We start from the raw sequence: 9,238 nt of genomic DNA on the forward strand, positions 1-9,238 counted from the left end.
TCTAGAATAGAAACTTTTATGCAAAAGGATGTTCAAAGAAATAGAGACATCACATCTATGGAATTGTCTTGTAACAATTTCCGATAGAGAGCATTGTAATTCATTGGCAATAGTCATTGTGACCTTAGTGTAGTGACATTACAAAAGGATCATTGCATAAAATGTTAGAATCTAGCATATTCTATAAGTGGCAAGAATTTGATATTCTTACACTTGTGATAAGGATTGGGAGTTGTGAAATGAGTATGATTGGAAATGTGTTCATTTGATCTATTTCACAAAGTAAGGACCATAGGTAAACATTGTGTTCATGCTAAGAGCATAGGACAAGTATAGTTATAGTTCAAGTAAGAAGTTGATTACCCGAAACGAAAAATAATGAGTAATCGATATGGTGATAAATAAAAGGTGTTTTATTCATACTCAAAGGTTTGAGGCCATATGGGATTAGTATTATCCTTGTGTTTCACCTTGCATGTTTTGACTTCCTGAATAATTTAATTGGTTAAGAACAGTCAAATTATTTGAACGGGCCACAGTCGTTCATATGTTGGAAGTAGATATGAATGAAGACTGTCGTCAATTGGTGTGTGGATTGTCTAAAGAGCATTAGACATAAGCAAATGTTTGCTGCAACGTTCATGAGTGCTTATGAATATGATTTGAGCATTGGATTAAACCCACGCTCACTTGCATCACTTCATGGATTTTATCACGAGTGATTGGTGAGATGATAACATCTTATATTCTTGAAACCGAGATGTGTGAGTTGTATCTTGCGAGTCGGTTGCACATTGATAATATGTAAACGCACCAGTACCTTGGTGTTATAAAACATATTGTTATGTGCGATTTGGTGAGTAAGTGCAAGCGAGCATTGAGTCAAAGTCTATTCGTTCCTTTTATCCAAAGTAGGATAAAAGTGATATTTGTGGGCCCCTAGATGATTTAGTGATGGCACCTAAGCTCTTGGCCAAGCCGGGACTAAATTGATGTGTTCAATTGTAGTCTGTTGTCAGCCGTCATAAATTTGAATTCGGGAAACAACACATAGACAGAGAGAATGATTTAGATCCATGTCTCAGTCTATACGATAATATCTAGAATGGAGGAATATATGATCCCTTATCTAAAGGACACGCGTATATGATAAGATCAGAGTTGACAGTGGCTTTAGAAAGCTACGATTGCAGATCAGGATCTGAAGTCATACGCGGAACAGTTATAAGACTTATCCAAGTGGGAGACTGTTGGATTAGTGTCTAAGTCCATAACTATAGTGGTATCTACTTGACCCGATGGTGCATGGTCCTTTTGGGTTGCCTTCACCAAAGCAACTTGATAGGATGAATTATGGAGAGAAAGGATTAAATATGATTTATTAATATATTATGAGAATAATATATTAAAGGAGAAATCATATTGTTTAATTAATATTAGTCAAGAATTAATAAGAATTAAGTTTATGGCTAAAAGAGATTAATTAAACTTAAGGGACTTGAACTGTCAATTGTATGATAGTTAAATATTGAACTAATGGACTCCATATTAAAGGGGTGTACGAATTTTATGGGGAAACCCATTAGAAATCGTCCTAGGGCCTTTAAGGAAGGATTCCATGGGTTGCTTAGGGCTTAAGCATCCAAATTAGGGTTTCCTTGTTTGATAACCCTAATAGCTTCACTATTTAAAGATCCCTAGAGCACCAAAAACGTGGGCAAGTAACTCCTTAGGGTTTTGGATGGTTTTTGGGTGTCTCCTTCTCTTCTCTTCTTCATCCTCTTGCTCTTGGTGTTTGTGAACCATTAGAGGAGTGACATTTGTGACTCTAAGCTTTCTAAAGTCAATACAAGAAGGATTTGAGATTATTATTGCTACATAACAATCAAGGTATGATCTAAACCCTAATTCATATATTATATTAATTATCATATACTAGATCTAGGGTTTAAAGTCTTGGATGAATAGCATGTACACTAGAGAAACCTACATGTAAGCATTAGGGTTGCATGAGCACATAGGATGTTCTTATGGCTAAAACCCATCACCAAGAACAGGCTTTTAAAAATAAAACTTATACCTGGGAAGCCTATATGCCTGACCATGAGTGTAGATGATGAGTCATGGTTATGGAAAGCACGTATGGGTCACACAAACTTCAAGTTACTTGGAGAAATGACACGTAAGGCAATGGTGACAGGTATGCCCCAGTTGACTTACCCATCTCAAGTTTGTGAAGGTTTTATAGTAAGCAAGCAGGCAAGACAGAGCTTTCCAAATGTGACCTACTGGAGAGAAAAAGACCCACTCCAGCTGTTGCATGCAGAACTCTGTGGACCCATTACACCTACAACAAAATGCGGTAACCAGTACTTCCTACTTATTGTAGATGACTAATCATGTTATATGTGGGTATACTTGATCAAGACCAAAGACGAAGCCTTCAACATGTTCCAGAAATTCATATCACGAATTGAAGGGGAGAGTGAGTATAAGATCAAGATGTTACGAATTGACCGGGGAGGCGTGTTTAACTCCACACAGTTCGCTAATTTCTGTGAACACACTGGAATTCCTAGGAAATTGACAATTCCACGCACACCTCAGTAAAATGGAATTGTGGAGAGGCGCAATCGAACAATTCTGGAGATGACTCTATCATTTCTCAAGGCCATGAAACTACCCGATCAATTTTGGGGTGAGGTAGTGCGATACTCGATGTACCTACAGAACAAAATTGGGACGAAGGCTCTGAAGAATGTAACTCCAAACGAGGCCTGGAATGGGTCCAAGCCATCCTTCGCACACCTGAAGGTCTTTAGGTGTGTACGGTTCGTGAAGAAGTTGTGTGGTCTAACGAAATTGAGTGATCAGTGTGAGCCTATCGTGTATTTGGGAACTGAAGAAGGAACTAAGGGACACAATATGTATGATCCTAGTAGTCGACGGATAGTAGTAGCCAGAGACGTGAAGTTCAATGAAGCAAAACCTTGGGCTTGGAGTAACGAGTCAATGGGGTAGCCTCTTGTAACCCCTTATTGGACTAATATAGTAATCAGTATGGCAACCCAATCCCAACCAACCCAAGAAGTGGATCCAACAGAAAACATAAGTGAAGATCCATTAACGTCGTTACATGGTAACTCTTACCTAGACCACAAAACTCACAGTTCACTTTTTGAAGATACGCCACAACAAAGCTCGAACAAATTAGAATCGCGATCAATACCTCAAGGTCAAGCATTATCAGAAATTGGGGTTGTAGCCTCGTATGACGACACACCAGAAAAAGGATTTCGATCACTCAATGAAATTTACGAGAATACAAGAAGATTGGATGAGGCAGAAATAGGAAGATCTGTATGAGAAAGACCAGGAACTATTGTTGATCGATGATGAACCCACGACCTATGAAGAAGCGACGACTGAAAGGGATTGGAAGCAAGCCATGAAATTCGAATTGGAGTCAATTGAAAGAAACAATACTTGGTCGTTAACCAAATTGCCCCCAAATCCCAAGGCAATAGGGATAAAAAGGGTATTCAAGTTAAAAAGGAGTGCAACTAGAGAAGTAATCAAACACAAGGCTCGTCTGGTCGCCAAGGGTTATGTTTAAGAAACGGGTGTCAATTTTCACGAAGCATTTGCACCGGTGGACAGGTTGGAGACAATAATACTGATCTTCTCAGTAGCAAAAAAGGAAAATTGGCTTATACATCACCTGGATGTCAATTCAATGTTCCTACGTGGTGATCTTAAGGAGGAAGTCTACGTAACTCAGCCTACTGGATTCATGGTCAAAGGCAAGGAAGGTTGGGTGTACCGTCTTCACAAGGCCCTGTATGGGCTGCGACAAGCACCAAGAGCATGGGATATAAAGCTTGACCAATCACTCAAGTCACTCGGATTCACCAGATGTGTTCAAGAACAAGCTGTCTACAAGGTACACAAACCCAACTTGATTCTCATAGTTAGTGTATATGTAGATGATCTTATAGTCACCGGATCAAGTGAGAAGGGAATCCAGGAGTTCAAGGATAACATGAAATGCTTTTTTGATATGAGTAATTTGGGATTGCTTTCATATTACCTGGGAATTGAAGTATCTCAGGGTAAGGAAGGCATAGTGTGTTGGCTTTTCACAAGCCTGTATCAAAACTATTGAAATGAAACAGTAACAGAGCAAGAACAGAGCACAATACTTAAAGCTTTAAAGCTTTTATTTACTGAATTGAAAGGGGAGGTGATGACGTCAACATACATTCTAAACAAGTTATTTAAACTCAATGAGTGCTAAAAAGACTACAACTACCCCTAGTGGCATAAGACCCGGACTTAACAGCCTACATGGATTTGATTTATTCAAAACTAAAAACACGTGACATAAGCCAATTTAAAACAATTATTTCTGAACTACTCCAACATTTTCCTCCTTAATTTAGAAATGATACCTTCACTACTCCAAGGAGACTTCGCATCTCCTCAAACTTCAATCTTCCCAGTGACTTGGTCAGAACATCAACCTTCTGTTCCTTGCTACAAACATGAGTGACTGAAATGTCCCCATTCTCAACACATTCTCGGATGAAGTGGAAACGGATATGTATGTGCTTGCTTCTACCATGGAAAACAGGATTCTTCATTAAGTCTAGTGAGGATTTGTTGTCAACCTTCAGTTTAATAGGTGGCAATTTCTGTCCGGTTATCTCACTAATCAACCTTCTAATCCAAATTCCTTGACAGGCTGCCATGGTGGCAACCATAAATTATGCTTCACAGGTAGAGAGTGCTACACACCTCTGCTTCTGTGATATCCATGTGATTAAGTTTCCATTCATGTAGAACACCATGCCTCCTGTGCTTCTTCGATCATTGACATCCTTTGTTCAATGACTATCAGTGTACCCATTTAGTGTGACATTTCCCTTTCCTTTTGAGTACTTCAACCCAAAGTCCAAAGTACCCTTTATGTACCTTAATATACCCTTTAATGCTTGAAGGTGATTCATAGATGGCTTCTGCATAAAACAACTCACAATTCCAACAACAAAGGATATATTTGGCCTGGTATGAGTTAGGTACCTTATTCCACCAACTATGCTTCGATGCTCGGTGGGACTCACTAATTCAGATTCATCTTCTTTCTTGAGCTTGAGCTTGTGTTCCATAGGAGTCTTTGTAGGATTATAGATTTGCATACCTGTTTTCACAAGCAGGTTCTTGGCATAGGATTCATGTTTTAGTTTAATCCCATCTTCATTTTGGTTCACTTCAATCCCCAAGTAGTGAGTTAGGAACCCCAAATCACTCATTTCAAACTTGGTGTTTATCTCCTTCTTGAACATCTGAACACTTTTAGGGAAACTCCCTATGACAATTAAATCATCTACATACACTCCTACAATCAGGATGTGTTCATCATACTTCTTGGTATAGACAGAGTACTCATGGGCACACCTTGTGAAACCGATGTTCTTTAGAACGTGCAATTCGATCATCATAAATTTATCTAGCGTGTAAACGAGCCGAGTCAAGTCGAGTATTACAAAACTCAAAGCTCGACTTGACTTAAATACTCAAGCTCGAAGCTTGGATCAAACTGAAACTCAAGCCTTGTTTTCAAGCTCAAGCTCGGGCTCATGAGATGTTCGACACGGCTCGGCTCGACTAATATTAAAAAAAAAAATCATTAAATTGAGTAATAAATATTAAAACATTTCACATGTAAATGTCTAAACAATAAAAAAACGGCAATTAATCGTCTAATATCTATTCGCATAAAAAATACAAAAAAAAAAAAAAAAAAAAAATCATTTGATGCAAAATATGCATAATAACATCAACCATTCAACCATTTTTGTTTTTTTTTTTTTTTTTTGTCTTTTTTTTAATTTTTATTTATTTATTTATTTATTTATTTTTTGCATATTTCCAAAAGAAATCTGGTGTCTCATGGCAGAAGCAAGCACATAGACATACAGTTCCACTTTATTCGTATGTGTGTTGAAAGGGAACAGATTCAAGCGGAGCACGTGAGTGGAAATCAACAAAAAACTGATGTTCTAACAAAAGCAATGACAAGGATAAAGTTTGTTGAGATGAGGGCACTAATTGGCATAGAAGATCTAAAGAAGAAAGGTCAACCTTGAGGGGGAGAAATGTTGGTCAAAGGTTGACCTGGTAATTAGGAAGGAATAAAACTCGTGCAAGTCATGACCGTTAGAAAGTAGACTGTTCCTAGTATTTCTCATTTTCGGTTAATGTTTAGTAGTATAAATAGCATAGATTAGAAGTCACAAATCATCAGTTGAAATTTTCTTGTACAACATCTCAATCATTAGGTTGCTAGTCTTCATTCAATAAAAGTGAATTATTCGGCTGCCCATTTCCAGTTACACCCCTGTGAATTTGTTGTTGTTTACTGTTCCATTGCTTGATCGCCAACATATATTTCTATGTGTTTATATGTTCCAACAGAATGTATGATTACTTTTACCTATTCTAATTGTAAACATTAACAACATTATGAAAACAACCACAATTAATTTGTCACAGCTATGTATCGAAATCAAATGCCAATGACCAAAAGAATCGGTCTCAGTAACAAAATGAAGGAATCTGGACTTACAGCTTCGATGCCGATTTTGTAGACGAGAAGCTTGGGTCATTCTCAGGCAACCTTCGGTGAAGTGGAGGTGGTGGTGATTTGGGAAGGATAAGAAACGTAAGAATTGTAGAAATAAACAAATATACAATAATAGATCTCCAAAAGATTCTAGTTATGTTTCACGTTGTTCTAAAGTAATTGAAGTCTTCATGCAATTCTTTTTAATACTTGAGATGGTGGGTAGGAGAATTTAAAATCTTTATTTAATGCATAAATATCGGAATGTTTTCCTTAAATTCCAGGGCATCTAAAGTCAATTGTTCATAATACCATTCATAACCATCAAATTTTGTTTCTCATTCTCAAGTTATGAGGTGCAACGCATTAGAGAAGACAAAGTTGAGGCAAAAAAAAGGATTATGGTCTCCCGATGAGGATCAAAAGTTAAGAGAATACATAGTGAATTATGGTCATGGTTGTTGGAGTGCCGTACCCATCAATGCTGGTAATTTTCTATGAATGTAGTTAAAACAGATATTCGACTTTTTCTAATTAACATATTCGACTTTGAAAATCTAACCCAATTGTAGCGTATGACTTTCAGTTTTTTAAAATTACTAAGGCATTGTACCTTGAAAAATCTATTTAGCGATAGCAATGAAATGTTTTGTATATCAATGACATTGATTCAACGGAGTAGAGTTTTCAAAGTATGAGGTTGTAAGCCTTTAATAGGAAAAAAAAATTACAATTAGGATGATATTATTTCTTTTATTCGACCATAATAAGGATACTAGAACCGACCATTTAATAGTTTACACCGATACTTTCCAGGTCTGGAAAGGAATGGGAAGAGTTGTAGATTAAGGTGGGTTAATTATCTACGACCAGGTTTAAAGAGAGGCGCATTTTCAATGCAAGAAGAAGAAACTATCCTCACCCTTCATGGCCTTTTAGGCAACAAGTAAGCAACCGTTATAATTAATCTTCTCTCATTTTAAATCATTTTTGGTAAAATAAAAAGTTATTTATTTCGTTAAATATTATGAATTTAGTGAGAAAGACTGACATTATTATTTATTTAATCAGGTGGTCTCTAATGTCGCAACATTTACCTGGCCGGACTGATAACGAGATCAAGAATCACTGGCATTCCTATTTAAAAAAACGGGTAGCAAAATCGGAAAGCCTTGAAGCTCAAAATACAAACACAGGAAATAATGAATCATCATCATCCTATATGAATTCAATGTCAAGAAACCTAAGCATTGATTCATCAGATAGTGCATACAGTTCATATGTTGAAACGGATCAACAGATCCCACAATCTCAGATCAATAAATTACCAAAGATTTTATTTGAAGACTGGCTTAACCTAGAAGAGTTTCATGGACATAATCGTTTGGCATTCAATGGTGGGGCTAGCAACAACTCAAATTACCAGGATACCCTTGTGGATGAACTACTATCAAATGAAGCACCCACAGAGAGCACTGAGACTCCTAACCGTGAAAGCAATTATCAAAACGAAGATATGTTTCATAGTACACAAATGATAATTGATGAAATTTTCAACTTCAGTGGTGGAGATATTAATATTGAAGACTTCTTCTATATGTAAGGACGACTGCCGTTGTACCCAAAGCAATTATCAAATTGAAGATTCTTGTATATGTAAGGACTACGTCATTTATATTGTTATGATGATGACATCATAGGTTAATTGGTAATACTGTATATGTTTATGCATATTACTCTTGATGTATATATGCAAGTCGATGGAGGGCTGTGATGACATCATAAACACCCTATTTTAATAATAATAAAATACTCATAATCAAAAGTAACTTTTTTTTTTGGATCATACTCTACACAAGATCAAACATGCACTAAGATTCAAAGTAGAAGAAAGAATATGCAAGATAGGACAATTTTCTGTGTATTGCTCATTCATGGAAAACAGAAAATACATACATACACGACCTGCTGCTACTAGCAGATAAACCCTAGTCTATTTATAATAATAATCATACTAAGAAAAAAGAATACTATTAGCTAAAATCACAAGATAGGACTACTAAGTCCACGTTTACTGAAGCTCCACCAAACCAGGTCCTTCTTTGGACCAAGTCTTCATTATTAACCTGTGTATAAAGAACCTTGACTGACCCACTCAAACCCATAACCGACTTGACTCGTAATCTACCCAAACCATCAAGATTAACCCAACATTCACCCCCTTAATCTTGATGATCGTGATCTTGCTTCTCTTGCTATTAGAATCTTTTCAATTAAATTTTGGTACTTGCTTTAAGAACACAAAGCTCTTATCTCTTGCTCTTGCTAAACTTTCTATTTTATTGCTCATACTTCCCATGCCTCTTGCTTCTTGCATTTTGTTTCTTGTTTGCTACTTGCTACAAACCCGAAACTCTCTTCTTGCTATGATTGTCTTGCCTGGTACTTGATAGAGACTACGTGACAACCCTTGTAACACTCGCAATCTAGAAGAGCAATAAAGAAAGGAAAAGTCGTAAATGATGAAGTCAACTCATCGAGTCCATGGAAGAACTCAGCGAGTCGGAGCGGTTTCTGAGTCGCAAGTTAAGTGACTGACTCGGCGAGTTGGTC

General features: G+C 37.0%; 1 pseudogene; it reads left to right on the forward strand.

Moving 5' to 3' along the window:
• The first annotated feature begins 6,976 nt into the window (after positions 1 to 6,976).
• On the forward strand, positions 6,977 to 8,228 carry LOC145016379 (transcription factor LAF1 pseudogene; annotated as a pseudogene).
• The last annotated feature ends 1,010 nt before the right edge of the window (positions 8,229 to 9,238 follow it).

This window comes from Lactuca saligna, chromosome 9 (genome assembly GCF_052625555.1).
Source record: "Lactuca saligna cultivar CGN05327 chromosome 9, ASM5262555v1, whole genome shotgun sequence".
In the NCBI taxonomy this organism is placed as follows: Eukaryota; Viridiplantae; Streptophyta; class Magnoliopsida; order Asterales; family Asteraceae; genus Lactuca; species Lactuca saligna.